Genomic DNA, 25558 nt, shown 5'->3' with positions numbered 1-25558 from the left:
TATATGTCACCTTCGGCCAGAGTGACTGTCAATGGTCGCCTGTCTCGCATCTTTGGCCTTCAGAGGGGGACGAGGCAGGGCTGTCCCCTTTCCCCCCTTCTCTTTGCCATGACCATGGAGATTCTCGCAGAATACCTAAGAGGCGCTCCCATGGTGCGGGGCATAGTGGTGGGAGACCGTACCTTTAAACTCGGCCTGTACGCAGACGACATCCTGCTCCACTTGAGGGAACTCACGCGTTCAGTCCCGGCGGCCCTTCAGATCATCAACCAGTTTGGCAGGTTCTCCGGTTTTAAAGTTAATGTCGGCAAGTCCATGATTGTCCCCTTTGCCTCGGATGCCGATAGGTGCTTACCTGAATTGCCCCCTTTGGGCCTTCAGGTCTGCGTCGATGGGATAAAATACCTGGGGATCAACATCGTAAGACCCAATGAAGACCTGAGTCTGGCAAACTACCCCCCTCTGTATGAGAAATTGTTCAGGGAAATGGAGGGTTGGGGGAAGGGACAAATTTCATGGATGGGTAGAATAAATGCGATAAAAATGAACCTGCTCCCCAGAGTGCTCTACCTCTTCCAGATGCTCCCACTGGAGACCCAAGTGGCATACTTCGGAGAGGCCAAGAGGCGCATACTGAAGTTTGTATGGCAAGGCCAGAAGCCCAGAATAGGGTATGAGACCCTCACCCTTCCCAAAGAAAGAGGAGGTGTGGCCCTCCCAGATCTCGACATGTACCACAGGGCCGCCCAGCTCATGGTTTTGGCCCCCCACCTTAGAGAAGACCCCAACAAACAGTGGGTCTACATTGAAAATTCCTTCCTGAGCCCAGTTACGGTGGGGGAATGGTTGTGGGTCCCACTTAAGAAACTTCAGAGAAGAATTAAAGACCACCCCATTATGGGAACTATGTGGAAGGCACTAGCAGGGAAGGGACCTAAGGATGGAGTCACCACATGGCCCTCCCCACTCAGTCACATATGGTCCACACCAGTACTGGAAGAGATTCCAGGACACGAACATTACCAGACCTGGTTCGAAGCAGGGCTTTGTAGGGTTGGCCAACTGGTGAGGGTTAACTCCTTCATACCGATCCAGGAACTAGAGGAGGCGCTGGGTATCGGCAGACTTTCGCCACTCCTATACCTTAGACTCAAGGGCATCATAATGAACCCAAAACTGAAGGAATGCTTACGGAGGGGGCTCACCCCAGTGGAAAAAGTACTGGATTCCGATACGGAAATGAAGGGCCTCATCTCGCTCCTGTACACGGCCCTCCTGGCTCCCCGAGAGGGAACCACTGGGAGCCTCTGAAGAAAATGGGAGAGGGATCTAGGCTGCACCATAGGGGATGGTCTTTGGGGGAAACTCTGCACTAGGGCCTTCAAGACGTCGATTTCATGTCAATATAAGTCCCACGCTGTCAAGCTCCTCCACAGGTGGCAGTACGACCCAACTACTCTTTCTAGGATGTTCCCAGACGTAGCCCCAGTGTGCTCGCATGGGTGTGGGGAAAAAGCCAACTACTGGCATATGTGGTGGACCTGTCACAAAGTCCAGACTTATTGGTCCGAGGTGCTTCAGGGATGCGGGGGAGGGGGACTACCCGTTGACCCCATACTGGTGATTTTCGGCCTGCAACATAGAGATGAGCACTGGGAAAAGGTATCAGCCCTGACACACGCCCTATTGCTGGCTGCTAGAGCGGCTCGGGCCAGGACCTGGAAAAGACAAACCCTTGCAACGAAAAGGGAATGGGTAACAGTGGCCAAGGACATTTACTTCATGGACAAACTAACGGCTGCAATACATGGCTCTAGTGTACAGATTGAAACTGACTGGCTGCGTTTCATGGAGGTGTTTGTTATCTCAGAGGATAAGTCTCCAGGGTAATTGGATGCCTCCACCCAGCCCATAACTACCTTGTGCATGGATCCCTATGCATGGGAATCTGGAGAGTCGACCATATATAGTTGGCCCCAGGCCCGGCTGGTGCTGCCCGAAGAGAAGAATCACTAATTGCAGACTCTGAGTTCCCGAGAGTGCGGGGGGAGGTGGGGGATGAAAAGCGTTAAAGCCTTGTGTTTCTATTAAGTTTTGAAGTCGTCATGGGCATGCGCCCACGGTATACTACATGCATAAGTTTGCTTTTTCTTGCTCTTGAAAAACCAATAATAATTGAATTTAAAAAAAAAAAAGGTAAAGTGACAAAGGTAAGGGTAGAGGATTTAATTTAATCGGGGAGCGGGGCTAACAAAACATTGAACAGACAATAAACAGGCAACCTGATGAATCCACAAGGAATTTCACCTGCGATGTGAGGTTCTTGTGAAGACGCCTGAAACAAAACACAAGGTGATCCAACCCAACGTTTATCCACATTATAACCCCAGGGTAAACCTTTAAGATAGGACAAATCTCCATCAATGTGATGATCCTGCGAGACCTAGTTTATCAAAGAGAATGTAGAATAAGACTGTCCACAAACAAGCTTATACTTGAACATTGAAAGGAAAATGAGTACATTGGCTGAATGTATGAAGACTGATATAGTTATGCAGCCTTAGACTCAAACACTGACTACAGCAGAATAGGCTGAAGGACCTTGGGTTAGGGTGAATGAAACACATGTTTTTATTAATTGTGCATTTGGAAGGCACTTATACATCAAGTAAATTGTGTTTCAAATCGTCCACAGGGCAACAGAGAGGGAACATGGGAGAAAAAGCAAATATAACAATGAAAGATAGAGGCAGACCTACTAGGCCTTGTGAGAATTCAGAACTTGCAAGTGCAGAGAGAGATAGAAGGGATGATGAAGTGGGGGGTGAGGGCTTGGTTTATCAACAGGGAAATGATAGGCAGTAAGCAGCTGTTAAGTGACTAGGTGAGAGTGGTCAGCTGCCAATAAATAAGTATTTGGTGGCCAAATCTACATTGCAACTCTCCAACCCTAAAGGGCGGGCGGTGTGCTAGATGTCTTTAAGAATTTAGGACACCACGCTGCATATTACAATATCACGTGATTCTTCAAGTGATATGATACACAAGCCATGTTTTCCTGTTTTCGGCTACGCGCAGCGGACAGGAAGCTGCAGAGATATACGGGATACCGAGATAACAGTGACTCTGTTTTCCTCATCTCTGTGTATCTTCGAGGTAAGGGGGTCTCCAGATCGAGGCATAGAAGCCTGGTCTCTATTGTTAGTCGAATGCGATTTGCATTACGGTAGATGATGATACAGTCTCTCTCGCGCAGGACCCAGAAGTTGGTTGAAGATCTTTGAACTCGTGCTGGTATTGGCATGTTCATTTCATTCAGAGGAACCACAAGGTGTTTCTGGTTTAGGAATCATTTCCTGATGAAACAGGTATTCATTGTAGTATTGGACTTAGTTTAGCCAGAAGTGGAATTCATGGCACATTTGTGTATGTTTTTACACATAGGAATAAAGCATGCTGCTTCATTTCCTTAGGTTAGATAACGTAGTAACCATTTAATTTCTTTAAGTTGAGTGTTGATCTACTTACCTAATTAACATCATGGGGGACCAATCAGACATGACATCTGCATGCAATGAATGGCAGCATTTCTTTAAAAAACAGAAGGGATAAGGTGTGGATTGGCAATCTCTTTGTATTATTACTTCTCTGTGCACGGCTCACTGAATTGGAATTTGGTTTATTGTGCATACGTGGGGAAGTCATTAATTGTGAATGAACCACACACTCGCGGTGAACGTTGCCCTGTAACTGATGGCATAGCATTTAATGTATATAGCGGAAGTGTAGAGTTACATTAATCTGGATCTCAGTCTGTTGGTGTTGTGTATATTTACAGAAGTCCACTCCTGAAGAAAGGGTTTAGCACCCCAAAGCGCATTGAGTATGAAGGACTGTATTTGATCATTGTAAAAGGATCCTATAAAATTATTACATGGGCAGAACATGCTTTTGTTTTTATAATTTGAATTTTTTATGTATTAAATCTTTCATTACCAGTGTAAGTATTTTGGCTGTTATTCAGTACTTGTGGTGTGCAGGGGACGGGAGTGCCTAAAGTATGGACATTATCTTGTATGTTATGTTATGCTTTCGTGCCAGGGTTGGTATTCTTCCCATGGACCCTAATTTCTTTGTAAAACACTATAGACTTTTCCCTAAGATTTACCTACTATAGGTGTGTGCTGATATAACAGCATTACAATAAATAAGTACAGGCCTGTGATGACATATGCCAATGGGTGCCAGGGCAAGTACTGGGAGCGGGCGGAGGCTGAAGGAAATTGGGTGTGGGAGGGCAGGGCTCTAGGGAACACATAATGGCCCTGGTCACCAATCTCAGCAAATGTGGGGTTTAGCAGGGGGGGAGGAAGGGAAGGAGGAGGTGAAAAGGAAGGTCTTGAGGATCTTCTGGAATTTGATGTGATCCGCCTCAAGACAAAGAGGAAGGGGGAGGCTGTTCCATAGGAGGGAGCCTGCTGGGGAAAGAGATCACCCACCAGCTCATTGTTTAGCGAAGCACTTGACACAGTGTTGATGCCAGAGGAATGTAAAGATCACGAGGGAGAGTATTTAGTGAGAGCCAGTTGTAGATTGCGTGGTCTCGACCCCAGACAGCTTTATGGATGATGCCGAAGGATTTGAATTTGATCCTTCCAGCAACCAGGAACCCATAGAGAGATTTTAAGGCTGGAGAAATGCGGTCACTGGGCTTGAGTCTAAGGATAAGTCTCACAGCCCTATCTTGGATTAGCTGGAGAGGTCACAGAGAAGAAGAAGGTAGATTAAGGAAAAGGCTATTGCAGTAGTCTAGCCTATAGAGAACCAGAGCTCTAGAAACATTGGGCCTCATTAAGAGTATGGCGGTTGGGGGTTAACGGCACCGGTAAGGATGCTGGTTCTGTTAACCCCCTACTGACGCATTCCGAGGTCCCTTAGCGGGTCCCACTAAGGCCGGGTGGTTTTACCAGCCACCCTTAGTGGGAGCCACTAAGGGACCATGGAGCTAATAACAGACCCGCTATTTGCGGGCCCGTTAGCTCCTTCCCCATTGCCATTGAGCCCTATGCGGGCTCGAATGGGAATGGGGAATAGTATTCAGAATGGGGACTTACTGGGACCTCCAAGGTCGGAATGACCCGATAAGTCTCCATTCTAACCTCCCGGACCCAGACACGACCAGACACGACTTTGGAGGCAGCCTTGGTGCTAATAGCACCAAGGCTGCCTCCAAAGTCGTAATGACCCCCATTGAGCTTCTGGGGGAAAGTGCGAAAAGGAAGAATTCCTTTGAGGAGGTGAAGTTGAAAGCGGGCCTTCTTGGCAAGGTCCTTAATGTGAGGACAGAAGGTGAGAAAGGAGTCGAAGATGACTGAAGGGTTTTTGGTTTCAGATGAAGGAGAAGGGGGTGAGCCCATAAAAGATGGCCAGAGTGAGGGGAAGATATAGCGAGCAATATGCCCATTAGGAAGCATCTCAGTCTTGTTGGTGTTGAGGCAAATATCATTGGAAATACACCAGTACTGGATGGCAGATAGGCAGTCAAAAATAATGGAGGAAGAAAGGAGAGGATCAGAGGGGAGTTTGAAGAAGAGTTATGTGTCATCTGCATATCACTGGAAGTTGGAGGATAAGGTGGAAGTGAGGTGTTGAAGTTGAGCAAGATACGTGTTAAAGAGCCATGGAGACAGGTTGGAGCCCTGGGGGATACCACAGGTGGATAGAGGTAGGGGAGGAGAAAGAGCCCAGAATGACCTAGGCTGGACAGTTATTGAGGAAGGAGGTCAGCCAGTTCAGTGCCTGCTCTGAGATACCTAGTGTATCGTGGAGCCGTTTTTTGGGCTGGAGTGGTTGACCATATCAAATGCTGAGGAGAGGTCAAGTAAAATGAGAACTGCTGGAGTGTTGGAGTCGAGAGATGCAAGCAGTTCCTCACGGGTGTTCAGAAGAGCAGTTTCTGTGCCTCTGGTTGCTTGGAATCCAGATTGATGGTTGTGTAGGTAACCAACAGGTTCAGTGTACTGGGTCAGTATGGGGGAAGACCAGCTTCTCCAAGAGTTTCCCAAGGAAGGGGGTGATAGATATGAGGCGGTAATTGGCTGGACAAGTCAGGTATGCAGAAGGTTTTTTCAGGATGGGGCGCACAAGGGAGAGCTTGAAGGCAGAAGGGAAAGATCCAGTAGCAAAAGGGTTTTTGCAGAAATGAGCAAGTGCAGGAGCAAGAGACCCAATATTGTCCTTAATCGTTCTGGATGAACAGGAGGAGACCTGTTTGGAGGAGACCTTCATGGAGCAGACAACTCTGGTGACCTCATTAGGGGTGATAGGAGAGAAGGAGGAGAGAGAGGCAGAGGGGTGATGGTAGGCCATAGGAGTCAGGGGGGTAGGAGAAGAGGAGGGGGGTGAAAGAGAAGCAAGAGTGCTAAGGATGTCCTGAGTTTTTGCAGTGAAGTGTGCGTCCAGTGTCGGGGACGGACCAACAGGTATACCAGAGAGACACTGGAAGTCTGCAGACTTGGAAAGCCCAACATTCGCCTCAAGAATACATGGAGAACTCAGTCAATGGCAAGTTCAAACTGTGCATTATTACAGACAAAACCAACAGGGATAAGCACAGCAACAAGAAATATTCATGCATATCTCGCTCTACCTCGGCTCCCAGGCCGGTTTTACTTCTAAATGATGCCAGCACTTGGTCACAACTTGGGCCCCTCTCCAGAAAAGCTATTGGGCCAAGTGATTGGGTATTGAGTATTCTATTACCTATATAGGACGTTATAGATGTTATTCTACAAGTCCTCGCATTTTATCCCCAATTCACTAACTATAACATTGTTGCAGTGTTGTGGAATACCATTGGTTCTTGCCCATTGCTACCCATCCTTAGCATACTAAGCTCTGATTGGCTAGAGCTGACATCCCCAAACTGGGAACTGCAAAGGTTCTCAGTTCACTGTGTACCTCTTCAAGGTGATGAGAAAATTATGTATCTGCATTGTAACTTATGAGAGTGCTCTCCTGACCGGTGCAATACTTGTTGCATACTGTTGCATACTTGTTGCAGTCTGTGTCTGGTGGCCTGGGACCAGCTCTCCTTTCTCACCACCGATCTCTGTCCATTTTCTGCTTCGGCTGCATCACGTGTTCAGAGACCACGAATTTGGGCTGTACAGCTCTGAATTATCAGGATGTATTCATATTTTCTGCATCTGGTCCCTTTATCGTCTGGAGATTGGAATGTCATCCGTATCTCTTGACCTTGGCTGCGGGTCGTGTCTGACACATCTTGCTCTCTGTCCAGCCTGAATCAGCTCAGCTCGTCTCTTTCTCAGAGGCCTGAGGCCTGCTGTAATTTTCCTAAACCTTATAATGCAGTTTCTACAGTGTCCATGCTGTACTACATTTCCATAGGTTAGTCACACTTGGCTCTGTCAGGTCCCAGAGGTGCTCCTGCAGTTCCATAGGGTTATTCATGTGTAAGCATCTGCAAGCTCTGCTCTGGATTTCTTGCGCAGTTTCTGCGTTGTGGCGTTTGGATAATGGCAAAAATAATAAAAGCAATGACAGTATGTATATGTATCTGACCTCTAACTATAGAACTGTATGCTTGTGTTCTTCATGTTTTCGAGTGCGTGTTTGTGTCCGAAGTGCAGATGGCACGTGTGCTTCATGTCTAACGCTACTATGTCATAGTGTCTCTAATGACATCAGCAACATGGCTTCTTTGGGTTTAGTCTAAGCTGTCCATACAGGTGTCTCTAATCATAGCCTTTGGCTCTTCGTCCACGCATGGATATATCTGTATGTCCCTTGGGTCTTATGGCTGGCTGAGCGGATACCTCTCAACGGACTTGTCAATCAGGGGTCGGTTGGGAATTTATTCATAATAGAATGGGTGATTGTGATATTTTCTGGCCTTCTTCCTTGTCTTGAATTTAGTAGGAGGAGGGTGGTGGCAGGCATCCCCATCCCTCTTTGGTCTACCCTCTGGTCAACCTATCGGCCACATCCTTATACGATAGTCCTGTTACTCTTGGCTGCCATATCTTTGTTATTCCTCCAAGGTGCCCATAGTAGTTTGTTCGGTCATTGAACGGCCAGTTCATGTAACAGCAAACTCCTTTGGGGTTACACCAAACACACTTCCCTTCATAGTACTTTGCATTAAAGGGGTTGCTAGCTTCATTGCTCTAAGTGGGAACAGTTTGCATTGTGCAATCCTTTCCCTTATGTTGTTCCTTTCTGCCACAATCTTGTCCTTTGCTCCTCCTATATCCACATTGATCAGGACCTGCATCCCGATAGCTTCCTCTGCAGTGGTCTTGCACCTTGCCAGGAAGATTTTAATCCCACACATCGATGTTGCTGCCAGCACTAGTGCTCCCATTATCACTTTTAGTCCAGCCGACAGCCATAACAGCATCCATGACCATATGTACACTAATCAGCTCTGGTCCTTTCCTGTACCCCTTGCTTCTTCTTCCATTTTGGCAAGCATCCGTGCCAGCTGCACCACTGCATCTGATAGTGTTCTGTTATTCTCATCGTTGCAGGTCTGAATGTGCAATAGAAACTCCCTATCTTTGCGCAAACTCCTCCGTCAATGGATGTGAAGATGTCCAGAACATATCTATTCTGGAGCGCCACCAACCTTATTGCTCTGAGCTCTTCCTTTATTGCGTTGAACCCATTCACTGTGGAGTTCACCATCACCATCAACTCCCAGCAACTGATTTGTAACCACTTTGCATTCATGTACATCTATACAGATGGAATTACTGATGCAAAGCACATTTGTTTCCTGCTGAACAACATGTGTTCTGCTGGGATTTCATCTAGTGCTGTTTCTGATGCATCTGAGAAGTAATTTCCTCCTCTCTTTACTCTGCTCAGTTCAGCTGGCTCCGCTACCTTGGCTGTTGGTACCACTTCAATTGACCTTTTCTTTATTTTGTTATTGTCCATTTTCTGGAACTCATCGAGATTCAAATCCTTCTTTGGCATGACCAACAAAGGCATGTTGATGTGTAACACTGAGCAAACGCCTCCCCAGTCGGGTAGCTGCTTCTCGTATGCTTTCGATCCGCAAGCCCAGTAGTGGTACATCAGTACTGTGGTTCCTGCCTTCATAGGTGTGTGTTGTTCAATGCTCCTGCATCCAACATTTCTGCCAACTTCAACTTCACCATTAGTCTGATAACACAGTGCTGGTGTCTTCAGAGGTATTATTAGCATCGGACCAGCTTAATTTCCCACCCATGTCAGTAGCTTTGCACTCGCATCCCATTAATTCAGTCCCTTGTCGTTTTCTTTCTGTACCTTGTTCATTGGCAACTGTGCAAGTGTCAGCGCTTTGCTACCCACCATTATATCCTTCCATCCATCTTCTGTGCACACTTGGCCATACACTGGTATCTGTGGTCTTTCTCTACTACCTGGCTCTCTTCCTGCCTCCTACACTCTTGTCCATGGACATGGTAGTTCCTTCAGGGTAATAGTCTTTGTTTCTCCTTTGTCAGGCCCGTCAGTTATGTACTGTCTAGCTTCAGCTAGCTGCCAATAATTGGTCATCATGTCTAATGTCTTTATGTAATTATCTTCATACAGGAACGTTGCGTTAGACATCCATCTCAGCGTTGCTAATTTCCCTTGAAATCTTCCTTGAATTGTCACCATCGAGATTTACATTAGGCATTGTGCTCTTGCCTCTGGTATTTCAGTTGCTATGAGTGTTTTGGAGGCACTCATTGGATAGGGGATCAAGGGGCAGACATAACAGCTCTCCCCAGTGGTTTCTTTACCACCTTCCTTATGGCCTTGTGCCCAGCACCCTTCTCACACACAGGTGTTGCTGTTTTGCTTCATTCTTCTACTCTGCTCCACCTCCCCTCTAGCCTACTTCTGCAAAAGTCTGTCCTCATAAATTCTGGTTTCACCATCACCGTCTTGTGGCCAATGCTGGATTTGACTTTTATGGACTTCATTGATTCACAGTGCTTCACCCTTTCTCAACTCTCATGCTGGACTTCCTTTGCATCTTGTACTCATGGTGGCCCTGAATCATGCTGTTCCCATCTTCATCTTCTATCCTGGCTTCCAACATCATGTGGTACTACTGACTTCTGCAATTGTATTCACTCTCCCCTCTTGCTTCTCCCCTCTTTTTGACTGCTTACTCTCTGTTCTCTCATCCTCTCCCTTTACACAAAAACAAACAAACAAAAAAAAACACCATAAACATAACCAAACAGAACCTCTTACTTACTTTAGCCCCCCAGGCAATACACAAAACCCATATTAACATAAATTATGATAAAATATTCCCCCAACACATTAGCCACAAACTCATTAATTTAGTAAAAATTATTAAAACAAATACATACATAACAAATGACTCAATATGATGCTTAATTGCCTAGGAACATATTCTCAACATACTCTCCCTTTATCCTTTTTCCTTTCTCCTCCGCTCCTCCCCTTTCTTTCTTCTATGCACTTACTCTATCAGAATTGTCCCTGAACCTAGTATGATAGCAACCATGTCAGTCTCCCCCCTCCCCTTACTTGTCTCCTCTCCTCCAGCACTATCTGAAATGTCATCAGGCCTAGTACGATAGTCACTTGTTTTGTTCCTCCCCTCCCTTTATGCACCCCTCTCTCTCATCTTTTGTTTTTCTCCGGCTCTACCAGAAATGTCATCAGGGCTAGTACGGTAATCACCTGTCTGTTTCCATTTCCTTCAAAATCTTCCCCTCCCTTCCATATCTATGTCTTAGCACTTGCACTATCTGAAATGTCGTCAGGCCGAGTACAATAGTTAATTTCACATCCTTACTGTTCATGGTCTGTAAGAATGTCATTGTATTTTCCCTTGTTCCCTCCCTTGCCTTGAAGCGCTTTGAAACACATTGGCCCTCATTACGACCCTGGCGGAAAGTAACTGACATGACCGCCATAGCGCAAACAGCGTTTCCGCCATTGCACGATGGAGTAAAGTGTGGCTGATTCCGACCCATCGGGCACGAGCATTACGCCATGGCGGAAGTGCAAAGTCTGCCGTACGCCGCCCTAGGTGCAATTCCGCCACCCATCTCAGCGGTCACCGTAATGACCGGTCAGCGCAAACTACGGTCACCGTAAATATACGGAAACGGAAGTAAAAACATGGGGCCGGAACGGGAAACAGCACGCCGTACACCTATAAAATCAGAATCCCAACACAACCATTAAAAATCCGACCCTGAGACACATCCCAACCCGTTAGCCACCCCAGTTAAAAAAATAAATATGGGAAAAGTTGCTAAAAAGGCGTGCGATCGCAAGCGGCAGGTCCACTTCTCCCATGAGGAACTCACCGTGCTCACAGAGACCCTCCAGGAGAATGCTGCCGTCGTCTTCTCGACGCAAATGACGAGGACGGCACTTGCGAACAAGAAGGCCATATGGGCCCTGGTGGCACAGCGGGTAAGTGCGGTGGGGACCGCACCTCGCAACCCACAGCAATGCAGAAAGCGATGGGACGACCTACGGATACGCGTCGGGAGCATACTCTCTGCCAACGGGAACATTGCCACAGCTACCGGGGGAGGATCGGAATCACCCATCAAGTTGACCCCCTGGGAAGAAATCTGTGCCTCCACCATTGGAATGGAGAGCATAGAGGGAGTCGGAGGGATGGAGAAAGGAGTGCAGACATCCGAAGAATCAGGTAGGTGGCCCAAATAAAACTATGCTAAATCCACAATTACCAACCATGTGAAGCACCATGTGTCCCCACAGTGCAATAGAAACACATGTCCAGGAGAACGACCACATACATTGCCATGACAGCGCCCTTTAAAAGTCAGATTAAATACATAAATAATTAAAAACCCCCAAAACACACTCTACATGTGCAGCATGCACACCCTAAGTGCAGACTGCAAGATAACTGCATCCCCAATCCACACAAAAATGAGACCACCTCCAAGGCCCTGACCCAAATCACCCCCAGGTACCACCCCAATGCATGTGATACATTGCCATTCCTATTACCACAGACCCATGAATAACGCTCGCCCTCCTTTACTCCACCACAGGGTCCGATTCAAACGACGAGCATCAGGACACCCCTACCAGCACACCTGCAAAGAGGGCCAAGACCAACGGCCAAAGACCCTCCACCTCAGCTGCACGGATCAAGACACGGCAGCAGCACAAATCGAGTGGCAGCACACTGGAGGGGACTCCAACAGGCACCCCAGCAGCCAGCATGTCCACAACAGCAGCACCACAGTTCCCCCCAATGGATGCCACAGAAGGCACTGCTTCTGGTGGCAGCAGCACCATAGGTGACACTGCATTCATGCCAGCATGCTCCGACACAGAAAACGGTGCTGTCGAAGTAGGACCCATCCATGACCTGTCTCAATCCCCCTGTTTGTATCATCCCGTACACCATGAGGAAACCACGCAGGGGCACCCACAAGACGACGACTGGCAAACCCCCACAAGGCCTGTGTCAATGCAACATGAGGCGTCCAGCCCCTCCGTGACACCACCGCAAATGGGCATGGCCCAGCAGAGGCAACAGTCCCTCGAGCAGATGATAGAGCAACAGCAGCAACTGGCCACGCTCCTCAAGGAGCATGCTGCTGAATGTGAGGGTTCTAAGGCAGCCATTGAAACATCTACTGAGACACTTAGGGCAGAAATGGAGCGAAGTACCGAGAGCCTGAGGGGACAAATGGAGAGAAGCACCGAGAGCCTGATGGGACAAATGGAGAGAAGCACCGAGAGCCTGAGGGAACAAATGGAGAGAAGCACCGAGAGCCTGAGGGGGGAACTGCACACGACGTCCAAAGACGTATGTGGTGAACTTGCCGCTGTGCGCCGTGTGCTCACTGAGCTCTCACAAACCCTTAGGGACATGCATGGACGTGAGCAGGCAGAGACATCATCCGTTGCAAGTTCCGTCCAGGGCAGCCCCCAACGTAGATCTGGGAGGACCCGGCGCTCCACAGGCAGGGGTGCCCCTGATACCCGGAGAGGGGGCTTGCAATAGCGTCTGCCCACTGACAATGAGCGTCTTTGGACACTGGTGTTCGGGGGGGAGGTAGGAGGGTGGAGGGGGTGTGTTGGGCTTCATTGGGTGGCGGGTCGATTGGGTGTGTAATGTCATTTCACATCTGCAATACAATTCTTCATATTCATCCAATGAGATGTGTGGACATTGATCTTTGTGTACGAGGCCAATCTTGGCGTACAGTCCACATTGTGCATGTTCCAGACACACACAGTGCCACAAGTCCCGTGTCCATGTAACAGCCACCAGGCGTGAGTGCTAGAAGCATGCATCTATGATATTCTGACATAATTCACGGGCCTCCTGTGCCTCGCGGATCCCTTGAGGTGCTGCCACATCCCCACCCTCATCATGACCATCTTCAGGTGCTTGCAGTTCTGCGTCGGGGGGCATGGCCACATTCCTACGTACGCACATGTTGTGTAGCATGACACATGCCATGACCATCTTTGCAACCTTCTCATGGTGGTACAGGAGTGCCCCGCCAGACCTGCTGAGGCAGCGGAAACGAGCCTTCAGTAGGCCGAATGCCTGTTCTATGACCACACGGGTACGTGAGTGGGCATGGTTGTAGTCCTCCTCATGCTGGTCCTGTGGGTTCCGGATTGGTGTAAGGAGCCATCTCTTCAGTGGATACCCGGCATCACCTGTATGTGGACAACAAAGGATGTTTGTGGAATGTCATTGCTACGTACGCATCCCCCCCCCTTCCTGCCAGGTCATTCACGCATCACCTACCCCACATACACATGCATTAAATGAGACTCACCGAGTAGCCAGGATCGGTGCCCTGCGTGTCGCTCCATGTAGCGTGGTATTGTAGAGTTCCGCAAGACCATAGAATCATGGGTTGATCCTGGAAATTGGGCACAACAATGTGTAAAGATCCTGTTGGAGTCACACACCATTTGCACATTGATAGAATGATATTGTTTCCGGTTGCGGTACTGGACCTCCATGGCATGTGGGACAACCAATTCCACATGGGTGCAGTCGATGGCACCAATGCAACCCGGTATGCCGCCAAGTGCATGGAATCCCACTTTTGTGTTAGTAATCTCCTGCTCCGAGCGTGGTAAAGAGATGTAGTCGTCTGAGTGCTTCAGGAGGGCATCGAGCACTTGGAATAGTGTCCGTGAAAATAGTGGCTGTGAAATGCCATGCAACTGTCCGACTGTGTGCTGGTAGGTGCCTGTGGCCAGGAAGTGGAGTACAGACACCACCTTCAGTAGGGGTGGGATGGCGGTTGGGCTATCTATCATGCTGACAAGGTCAGCGTGTGTCATGTTGACAATGGCGGTTATGGTGTCCCGGTCCAAACGGTAGAGGGTGTGGATCTGCTCAGCTGTGAGGTTGAACGGATTAGCTCGGAGGCGTGGGATTGCGGGATGCCGGCGTGGTGGTAGTGGCTGTGCTGGTGGGGCTTGCTGCCCATGCCTTGCCCTCCTCCTCCTCCTCCTCCTCCTCCTGCGTCTCCTCTGTGCGGCCGGTTGTTGTAGTAGTTGGCGTTCGTCTTCTTCTTGAAGTTGGAGTACTTGCAGTGCAATCAGGTCCCCCAGGCCCAACATCGCTAGTCCTGCCGGTAGCATTCTGGAGTGGGTGTGGTTGGGGGAGGGGGTTGGGTGTTCAATTTATGTGTTTTCAGGCTGTATAGCCTTCACCTGTGGTGATTCATTCCACCTGTGTCAGCTGCAATGCCTTTCGTGCGAGCACGTCCCGCACATGACGCTGCAATTCGACTCATGGCATCTTGCATTTACATTCATGTTTTTAATCCCAATGGCAGTGAAATATTGGTTTATATGTTAATTATGCTATGGTCCCATTGTTTCACATACTATATTTGCATTCGCGAGCAGACTTGTGAAGGGTCAGTGGAATGCAGTGCTCGATCAACGGTGGACCCTCATGCAGCACTGTACTGACGTTCACCGACGGGCGGGGAGTCCCATTAGTGATTGAGGCCAGTTACCATTTTCACACACAGCCGCACTACATAGATGTATTTGTGAATACAAGCGTTCACAGTTGCCTTTTTGACGTGATGTTGCAAATTAGGAATTCGAAGGACAGCGCTATCGGTTATCAACTAGCGGCGTGGAGACGCCCACAGGTCTGACTGGAAATATAACGTTCTATTGTTGAATGTCCTTGGGACAGGGCCCATGACGAGAATGCAATGATTGATATGATTTGAATGGGATGCGCAATAGCGTAGTGGACGATAAGGCAGGACGTTCCCAAATACATGTGACTTCACTACACTGGAAATCCGGGCAGGAGCACAGTGGATTTCGAAGACTGCATTACGCACAGACTCAATGGAAATTTCGAATGTGATGTGAGTAGATATTCAGGCGTTTTCATACCGGGATGAGGGAATGATGAATGGATGCATGGACAGATGATTTAATTGGGAGTCTGCCATGTACATGGCTATTTGGAGTCTATCCCCTTCCCCTGCGCTATGTGATGCAAGGCTGCCATAGTGGGACCATCGTCTGTCTGCCCTTGTTGGACCCTCCCTGTCTCGACGCGCCTCCAATCACTTGTGTCTATGCACGTTGATAATCCCATCTGATGGATCCTGTTCTGACAGGCGCATGCACACAGACACTCGTTTGTTATAGTGTATTCACCTCGATTTATGTCGTTATGATTCGCAAGTGATTTTTGGGTGCAATTGTTGCTTATGAGTGGGCTAGCATGCATATGGTTGTAGGTCTGGTGTGTTGAATGAAGTGAGTAATACATATGAGGTTCGGATGCCCATACTATTATTTTTTTCATTTGGGTGACAGGTATCTCCTCCCCTTCTGCCGCTGCCATCTGTACGCCACTCCTGCAGATGGGTTCTACAGTCGACACCTGCAGCTTCGAGTTAATCAGTGGAGCACCATTACGATCTTATGGGACGATCGCCAATGGGCCACATGCCCTTACGCAGTACTAGTGGCTAGGAGCAACATACCTACCTTCCAGCTGGACTAGTGCCTACTTCATGGGACGGCCCTGCGGTCCTAGGCGCTTCCATGTTGCCTTTTTGGACGTTGATGTAGCCCCTGTGTACCATGTAGGTACAGGGCGTCACACAAGGGGAAGCTGGTCATTTATTGCGGATGCAGCCCACAGTAATGATAATCATTTGGGAGTTTATGTTCAAATGGCTGTATGGGCTTGGTGATTTTGATGTGCATTGAATTCATATTCAGATATTAACCGTGTGGCGTTATTCTTTGCTAGTAATGTGGCATATTCCGATTTGTGGCGCGATGTATTGTGAGGTGATCTGCATTGGGTTCCGGCTTCTGGGTACAGTTGTGTGGTACGTGCTTATGCTGATGGTTGGTTTGACTACTGGCAAGTGTACAGGGCTGGTGCAGTCTCCCTCAGGTTACTGCTTTGAATGTTGATTTGCACTGGTGGCAAGCGATGGGGGACTGTTGTTGTTTTGTCTCATGGGATTTTCAGTTCATTTTGGTGTACTTGCACCTTCAGATGCCTGTGCTGCATCAGTACGGCAATGGTGTCTTGCCAAATGTGGATGGCCACTCACAGGGCACTTGGAGCCCCTGCATGCATTTGTTCGTTGGCATGCATGGGTGACTTGTACATTTCACTGGTTGCATGGTGTGACTACATTGCGCCTACGAGGAGTTGTGCAATGTGGCCAGGGAGTGGAGTACAGGCACTCAGTAGGGCCATTTACGGTTGGTTCGCGATGCCGTAGTTCTCGCCATGGCGGAATGGTACTTTCCGCCATGCTTGATGGCGTTAAGTGAATGTCCGCTGGGGTCAGCATTCGCGTACCGTTGCGCCATGGCGGAAATTACGGTTTTGCAAGGCGCGCGTGCGCGTACTTGGTGCAGTTAGCGTTGGCGTTCACTACGGTGTCGCTAATGGCATCGTACTTTACGGTGACGGGTCGTGATCGCAACGGGCGGTATTTCGATGGCGGTATTACATTTCTGCCATCGTTTTTCGTATTCCGCCAGGGTCGTAATGAGGGCCATTGTGTATTGGTGCTATATAAATAAACTATCATATCGTATCATACTTTGGTCATGTGCTTGTACCACATGTTTTTAGACACTTGAGCAGTGTCGGTGAGATACATGTCTATCCCCTTCATGTCTGTGTCAACACTGAGTTTACTTCTCCTTACCTTATTAGCAGTGTACTCCTGTCCACTTGACATGGTCGTTCCACCTGCTCAGGTTAGGGGAATGTTAGTAGAGGGTACAGCGGTAGCATTAGCAACACAAGTAATTTTCCAAAATACAGATATAGTAACACTGCTAGGAATAAGTAGGACCAACAGAACCATCACATGTTTTAATATGTCATTCATTTTCACTTGCGCTGCTCGGTCCTTAGAGCTTGAAGATATAGTTGCCTCCCTGAAATGTGAGAAGTAATGCATTATTTCGTTATTATTGTAAATGCTCTTAAGCCCTGCGGACCAAAAAATTGCTTATGGTGAAATCAAACACTTCTGAATATTTGCAATGAGGTCTTCGTCATCACGCATCTTGTGCGTCATGTTCGAAATGTCTGATGTGTCGGGGAATTGTACTGTGAGTGCCTTCCTTACAGCTGCCCTGCAATTGTTAAATGGGGCCCCATCATGAGCTATGTTTTGCCGTGTCACACCGGGGTACCCGGCTCATCTCCAAACATCGTCAGCCCTTTCCCCCATGGTGGCTGTGAGAAGATTTTTAATGTTACCCACTGCCAGTGTCATCCCTCCTGTCATTCTTTCTAAATTGTAAATCCACTTCCCGCCACCGATGTCAACATAAACAATTTACACCTTAAGTTATCTTTGTCCACCTGTGGCCATGGTATGTACTGTGACTGCCCTCCTCCCTTTGCTAATAATGGGAACTGTGTCACGCCTATGTTTTCTCAGGGTTCAGTAAAACTCTTGATTATGGTAAACATTTATTTGAATTTTTTACATTTGTGTAATGCCAGACCCACAGGTATCACAGAGTTTGTACAGAGTAAGGTAAAGAACAAAGACAAATCAGGCAATGAGGAGTAGGTGGTAGGTTCCTCAAAAGGTTAACAGTTATCATATTTATTGAATGTCCATGTTTTCAGCAGTCTCTTGAAGGCGGGGTCAGATGGTTAAAGAGTTGATGTTGTGGTGCTGAAGCTAACACCACCTGCTCCAGGAAGTTTGAAGCATGGGATAGCGAGAGGTGCTCTGAAGAGCGGAGGGAGCGACCATGACGTTTTTTGCCAAAGCAATTGTTGTGGAGCTTCATTGTGAATGGAACAGTGTGCAATTGAAAGGGATTTGAAGTCAATACAGGCTTTCATTGGTAGATAGTGAAACTCACAGCGAGTATCAGAGATGTGGCAGATTTGTGGTGGCCCAGAGTAACACGCAGGGCTTTATTTTGCAGAGGATGTAACTTAGATAGGTTAGTGGCAGAGGTTCCTTTGAGCTGGAGAATGGAATAGTCTCACTCTCTCAAGATTTTGGTTCTTGAGAGAGTGAGGCAATTACTAGGACTAAGAAACTGTCTGCTAAGATAGATGTGCCTGGCAGTATAGGCTGTTGAGGAGGCAAGTGCATTGATGTGTCTGGCTATAGATAATTCGGTATCAAGATAAACTCCAAGGATCTTAGCATGTTGGAGGATGGAGATGGTAGGGCCGTCGGCAGGAGGAATAGGAAGATTCAAGAGATGTTTGACGAAGGGAGAGCCTACTATGAGTACTTCTGTCGTCTTGTAATTGACACGAACAAAGGGGATAACAACAAGCTACCTTTCGATATCCACACTGGAGGTAACAAAACTCGGTCTCAAACCATGTATGCTTGCAAAAAAAACATCTTTCTTTTAACAAATATAAAGAGATGGAGGGCTCAATTTTGACAAAAATATCTTATATATTTATTGTGTTCTACTGGGTCATAAAACAGACCATTCGGTCACATTTGCAAATCTCAACAACATAAAACAAAGTAATTAAAAGAGACAATTGATCAACAGTTTTGATCCTTGCGTTCATTCACACAGTACATTATATCATGGGTGATGTTAGTAGCACATGGGTGACTTTAGGCTAGCCCATTCATGTTTGCTTTGATGTAAAGCCCCCATTTCAATTGTGTGACAAGTTCTGTTGTGGTAGTGTCTCACAATATCTATAAAAACAGAGACATATATCTCAGTATATACAAAAGGACCCGAGCCTTTCATTATTTCCAGTGTTATATTAATGCATACAAAAGTGGTTGAGAACATTTGTTTGACCTCTAAATCTAGTTAGGTGGGAATCATGCAATCTGTTTCATATAATTGTGCTGTCTAATTAGTACAACGATGGTCAATTTCTTCATACAAAATAATCTCACCCTCTGCCCTGCATGAGATGAGATCTATTCTTTGTCCATTTCAATGGGTGCCTTTTATTTTGTTACTACATCCATTTTTTATAGAAACATTTTTGTATATAAACTGCATGTTATGTTATTTAGCAGATATATGGAGGATAAGACATACCTATTTTGGCTTCTTACAAGTAATGTATTCATTTGCGAATGAAGGCGGCATTTCTTAGGTGAGCTGTCATTTTCGGTAAATTTCGCGTCTTTAATGTAAGTAAAGAGGAAGACACATTACAGTCTTCAATTAGTCTAATTTAGTTAGGGAGAGGTGTCTACTCATTTTGCCAAACAAGGAGAAGTTCAAAAGGTAAAACCCACCTGGTGCACCCACTGCTGCTTGTCTGCAGGCGGGAAGAAAGGCAATCTTTCGTGTGGTCTGCGATCAATTATAGATAAGCGCCAAGGCCTAGTGGGCAACACAAGAAAAACACATGTGTACGGCCAAGGTTAGTATAATAGCAGTGTGTGTAAAAGAGCAAAGGAGACCTTTGCCAGTGTTATAAATCTTAGTTTTAAGTGTGACTACACTGTGAGGTATCTGGATTCCATGAAAACTCGCCGTGCACGATCGAGCCGAGTTTGGGCGTTATTCCAACGGAAGTCTGCGTTGTGATTCGGCTTGCTCAACGTTGCAAAGACACTTACGTTGTATATATGGTCATGTGATTTGTCAGTCCAGAAATACTAAACACCCCTTGGGCGGAAGGAAATGCATGATGAATTGGTTGGCCGAAGACCAATCACCTCATTTACAGTGTTAAGAATTTATACTCATTAGTTATTACGTACCTATCAGTTCAACTAGAGTGAGGCCATTTTAAGATGACCATAATCGCCATTTTATTTTCTCTCTGCTCTCTCTAACGTTTCCACTTTGCCTCATCGAAAACTGCTTTTCTGTAGATATTATTTCGCTTCAATGATCCAAGGCTAAGAAACATGTTGAAACATTACACTGGAAAGCCAGACAGAAATGCCCGATTCCCTCCCTCACATATCCTTGAAGGCAGGGAGCAAGGCATTTTAATCAGTACACGAATGCCAGCGAGTCTCCTGAAAGAATAGCAATGTATGAAACTAGCATTTAAAGAGTTGAATTATGTTATTCTTTACGGCCCCCCTTTCTGAGCACAGTGAGGCCCCGGAGAGCGGGCTGACCTCTGGAGCGAGAATCGAAACTAAGAGATAGTGAGGCCTGGTATGTGCCAGTCTCCTACGCGCAGCTTGCCCATGAAAACAGAAACGCTGTGTTCTCGCAAATAAAGAATGGTGTCTGTAAAATTGGAGATTGCAAACCGTTACTAAATATGATGGTCTAAGGTGTCATATTTGTCACAATGGTAAATCATCGCCTCTAATTCAAAGGGAAATTAATTGGGGGCGGCATCGAATGTGTCATACTGTGTCATTGCTGATTGTAAGGTGCTCCTTTTGTATATATGTAACTGATGTACGTCTCTCACTCTCTTGTGTCCCCGGAGGTCTGATAGACACACATCGTGGGTCGTGCGACCATTTGTCCACCTTGGACTATTTTGTTTTGCAATAAACCCTAGATTTTGGGAACAGAACGTCGTGTCTGGCGTATCCATTCGTGTGTGGTGATTGTGCCTTGTTTCCACATTCGAGGGTCCCTCAGGGGCCCCTTCAAGATGGCGCCCGAATAGGGACCCTCCCCCACTTGTTCCATCGTGTACGTTGCAAAATAAGGAAGGCGGTAAGAACGGCGAGGACGGGAGTGATCGCGCCGGGATCAAAAGGTGTTCGGGGCGCCCCTGCGAAAGCGATGAGAGACTCCTTCGCAGATCTGCACACAGCTAATCCCTGATCGACGTCCCTGGCCAGCGAACAAGGGGGCGAGGGTCCCGAAACGAGTCAGAGCCGATATACGTAGACACAACGTCATTGGTTGCATCAGTATACGGATGAATTGTGTCTTGAAAAGACAAATTAACTAATCAGGTGAGTTGTGCCCCGATTCGTAAGTAATCCTGATATTGGTTGAGAGTTGATTTTGCAAAATCAAACACCCAGAGTAAGTTTGATTAGCCAATCTTTGGAAACTGGCCAGGTAGCGCCTCCGGGGGGAACTCCAGTTTATGATATGTATATAAAGTATGGTATGGGAGCGATAATGTTTTGTGAAACTTGGCATAAGCAAACCAGAAAGCAGACAGACCTTCAGTGGCCGAGGAATGGGAGTTTTGAGATGGACTGGATAGATAACCTGGAAAAAGTTTTGATAAGTAAGAGAGAATGCCCTGGGGCACTTGATATCCTTAGGGACTGGAGGAGGGAAGCAATGCTCTGATTTAGAAGTAGAGAGAAACATGCGCGCAGGCATAAGTCAAAAACAGAGAAAGCTGAGGAGAAGGAGGAGGAGGAGTGGAGTAATAGTTTGAGAGGCGGTGCGATGAATTAAACATAGAAAAAATATATCCACAAAGAGAGCTACACTCATCAGACGAATTAATAAACACATTTTTAACTGAAACAAAACATGGCCCGAGGAGTGAGACTAAAAAGACTATGTCAGTAGCTGCTGCTCAACCCCCTCCCGTTGCTCAGCCCCTCCCAACCCCAGCACAGCCACAGGCTACATCAGTAACTGCACTGCCCACTAGCCAGCCAGCCCCGGGTGTTTTGCGATTACCACAGCCCCAACAGATATCTCCCACTCTCACTGCCCCCTCAGCACCTCCCGACCAAGAGGGTGCCACTGTTCCGACCGCCCCTCCCATGAGTGGAATTGAGCAAAATGAATGTATGAGAGTGACTCGCAGCGCGATCAGCAAGGAGAGAAAGTGTGAGCTGCAAGAACAGGCAGAAATGTATATAGTCGAGAATGATGGGGCATCCACGCTAGCGTCACTATATGACTTCAGAAGGAACAATGAAAGACAGGTATTGTTGGAATGCATGGGGAATATTTGTCAGGACAATGGAAAAAGTTAATTGGGAAGTACCACCGCAACTATTTCTGGATTTAAATGCGTTAGCCCGCTGTAGAGGGAGAGATGAGGAAATAGAAGAACATTTGAAGCGACTGTTTGAAATAAAGAATGAACTGGATGAAGAATATTCTGAAGTACTCGACACACCGGGGAATAGGAGAAAATATATTGAGAGGGACAGGAAGAGAGCGTCAGGACTGTATATGCAGAAATCCTTGCCGCCACCGGGACAGATAGGTGATAGACAAAGACTGCAGGTGTGTGTGCGGGAAACGATGAGATGGATGTCAAGCCCTAGGACTTTGGTAGGGGAAATAAATGAGATATGTAATGAGTACCCTTTGCAGATAAGAATAGAAGCCCTGCGGGCGATAGTAGGTGTGTTACTGCAGCAGGTAGCAGGACACAACAGGGGAAGGGGAAATGCACAAAGCAGGGGAAATTTGAATATGCATGGAGGACCTTTGGGATTAAACCAATGTGCATATTGCAGAGAGGAAGGACACTGGCGGGCACAATGTCCACATTTGCAAAATAGAGGCGGATATAGTCATTGAAGGCCTCACAGAGGGCATCCGGCAACAAATGGTCACAACAGAAATCAGATGTCACAACACCAACGTAATCAAGGGAATGGTGCACAGAATCAAGGTCAGGCTCTGAATCAAATTACTCCTACTCAAAGTCAAAATCAGCAGGGTATACAAACTGGAAATAGAGTAAGAGGGGGCAACATTTTTGATACTCAGACAGGTGCATACTATAATAACAGTGGTGATTACACATCAGATGATGTGTCGTTACCCCAATAGGACAGCCCAGGACAGGGGTCGGAACCAGTGTCAATTCCCCTGAATCAGAAAGGACCCTACGTAAAGATGAAAATCGGGAATGAAGAGCATAGATTCCTCGTAGACACGGGGGCACAAAAGTGCTTGATAGATCATCACTTGGTTCCAGACATACCTCTGTCAGGGCGACAGAATATCTCAGTAGGGTTCGCAGGTTCCCCAGTAATAAACCCTGAGTCCAAATCAGTAGCAGTGACAATAGGGCGTTTTACTGAACATTGTCCATTTCTTTTAACAGAGCATTGTGGGGAAAATCGTTTAGGATTAAATCTATTGAAAAAACTAAGCGCAGTTATCCATTGTACACCAGATGGGGTATTTTTGACTATTTCTCCCCAGACTAGGCCGACTTCTGAATTTGTGACGAAACCTTTAACAGGGGAATTGAGTGAGGTACCAACTTGATTTGGGCCGTGAATGACAATGATGTGGGATGCTTGAAAATAGAGCCAGTATAAATATCGTTAAAAGAAGGAGTAACGCTACCGCGTATTCCGCAGTATAAAATTTCAGCAGAAGGAGAAAAAGGATTGAAAAGTGTTGTTTCTGATTTGGTAAAATTGGGAGTGATTGAAGAAATTACAGGTAGTGTATGTAACAGCCCCATTCTTCCAGTGTACAAGAAGAGGGGTAATGAGGTACCGTACCGTTTCATAATTGAACTCCGTGCACTGAACAAAGTAGTAGATCCCCAATTCCCGTTAGTGCCAGATGTCACTACGATTTTGACAATGATCCCTGCTTCGGCAGAATACTTTAGTGTTATCGATTTGAAGAATGTTTTCTTCAGCATTCAAGTACATAAAGAAAGCAGGTATTGATTTGCTTTCACTCTAGGAGGACGATCATTCACATTTACACGCATTCCACAAGGCTATACTGAAAGTCCGAGCATATACAGTAGGGCATTGAAAGAACAGCTAGACATGTTAGAATTACCAGCAGACTGTGTGTTGTTACAATACATTGACGATTTACTAATCGCTGCTGACACGGAAGAGATATGTAAAAAAGGTACTGTTCTATTATTGACTCATCTAGCTACGCATGGACATAAAGCAAGCCTAAAGAAATTCCAGTACTGTCAGAAGGAAGTAGCTTATTTGGGTTACCTACTTTCAAAGGAAGGGAGAAGAGTAACACCAGAGAGGATAGAGAGCATTTCTGGTATGCCTATTCCAACGACACAGAAAGGAGTGAGAGCGATAATAGGTATGGCTTCATATTGCCGTCAATGGATTATAAACTTCGCTTTGATTGTGAAACCAATGGTGGAATTGACCAAAAAGGATGTTGTGATGCCTTTGCAGTGGAATGAAGAATGTCAGAAAGCATTTGATTTGCTAAAAACCATTTTGAGTTCTGCTCCAGATTTGGGCACACCGAATTATGAAAAGGTTTTTAGACTATTTGTGCATGAGAACAAAGGATGCGCGTTGTCTTTTTTAACACAGGAACAAGGTGGAAGAAATAGGCGTGCAGTTATTTTTCTTCTGTGCTGGACCCTGTAGCGTGCGCACTACCACGATGTTTGCGAGCTGTTGCAGTGGCTGCTGCGTCAGTTAAACAAACAGAAGGGATGGTTTTGGGGCACACCTTTATTTTAATGGTGCCACATGCCATAGATGTTCTACTCAATAGAACGCAGACGCAACACCTCACTTCTGCTAGATTGACTAGATATGAAATTGTATTGTTCGCGCCCCACATCCAAATTATGAGGTGTAGCGCTTTGAATCCAGCAGAATTAATTCCAACGCCAGGGGAAAACATTGGTGGGACTGAATTGCCTCCCCATGATTGCTTAATGGTTACTGAGGAAGAAACAAAAGGTAGAATTGATCTAAGTCATATACCCCTAAAAGAACCAGAAGGGGAATTGTTTTGTGACGGCTCCTGTTTTAAACTACCTGACGGCACATCAACTGCCGCATATGCTGTTACGACATTAAAAAGTGTTGTGGAGAGTAAAAGAATTCCTTATAACTCTGCCCAAGCAGCAGAGATAATTGCTTTAACAAGAGCTTGTGAAATTTTGGAGAACTTGAGCGTGAATCTCTATACTGATAGCCAGTATGCCTTTGGCGTAGTTCATAATTTTGGCCGATTATGGACAGAGAGAGGTTTCTTAACATCCCTTGGGGCTAGAATTCAACATGGCCCTCTGATTGTACAATTACTGTCTGCACTTACGTGTCCAAAGCACCTGGCAATAGTGAAATGCGAGGCGCATAAAAAGGTGAGCTGTAAAGTGGGAGAAGGAAACGCATTTGCAGACAAAATT

Source organism: Ambystoma mexicanum, chromosome 7q (assembly GCF_040938575.1).
Source record: "Ambystoma mexicanum isolate Mex_15411 chromosome 7q, UKY_AmexF1_1, whole genome shotgun sequence".
Classification (NCBI taxonomy): Eukaryota; Metazoa; Chordata; class Amphibia; order Caudata; family Ambystomatidae; genus Ambystoma; species Ambystoma mexicanum.
This window is presented reverse-complemented; position numbering follows the sequence as displayed.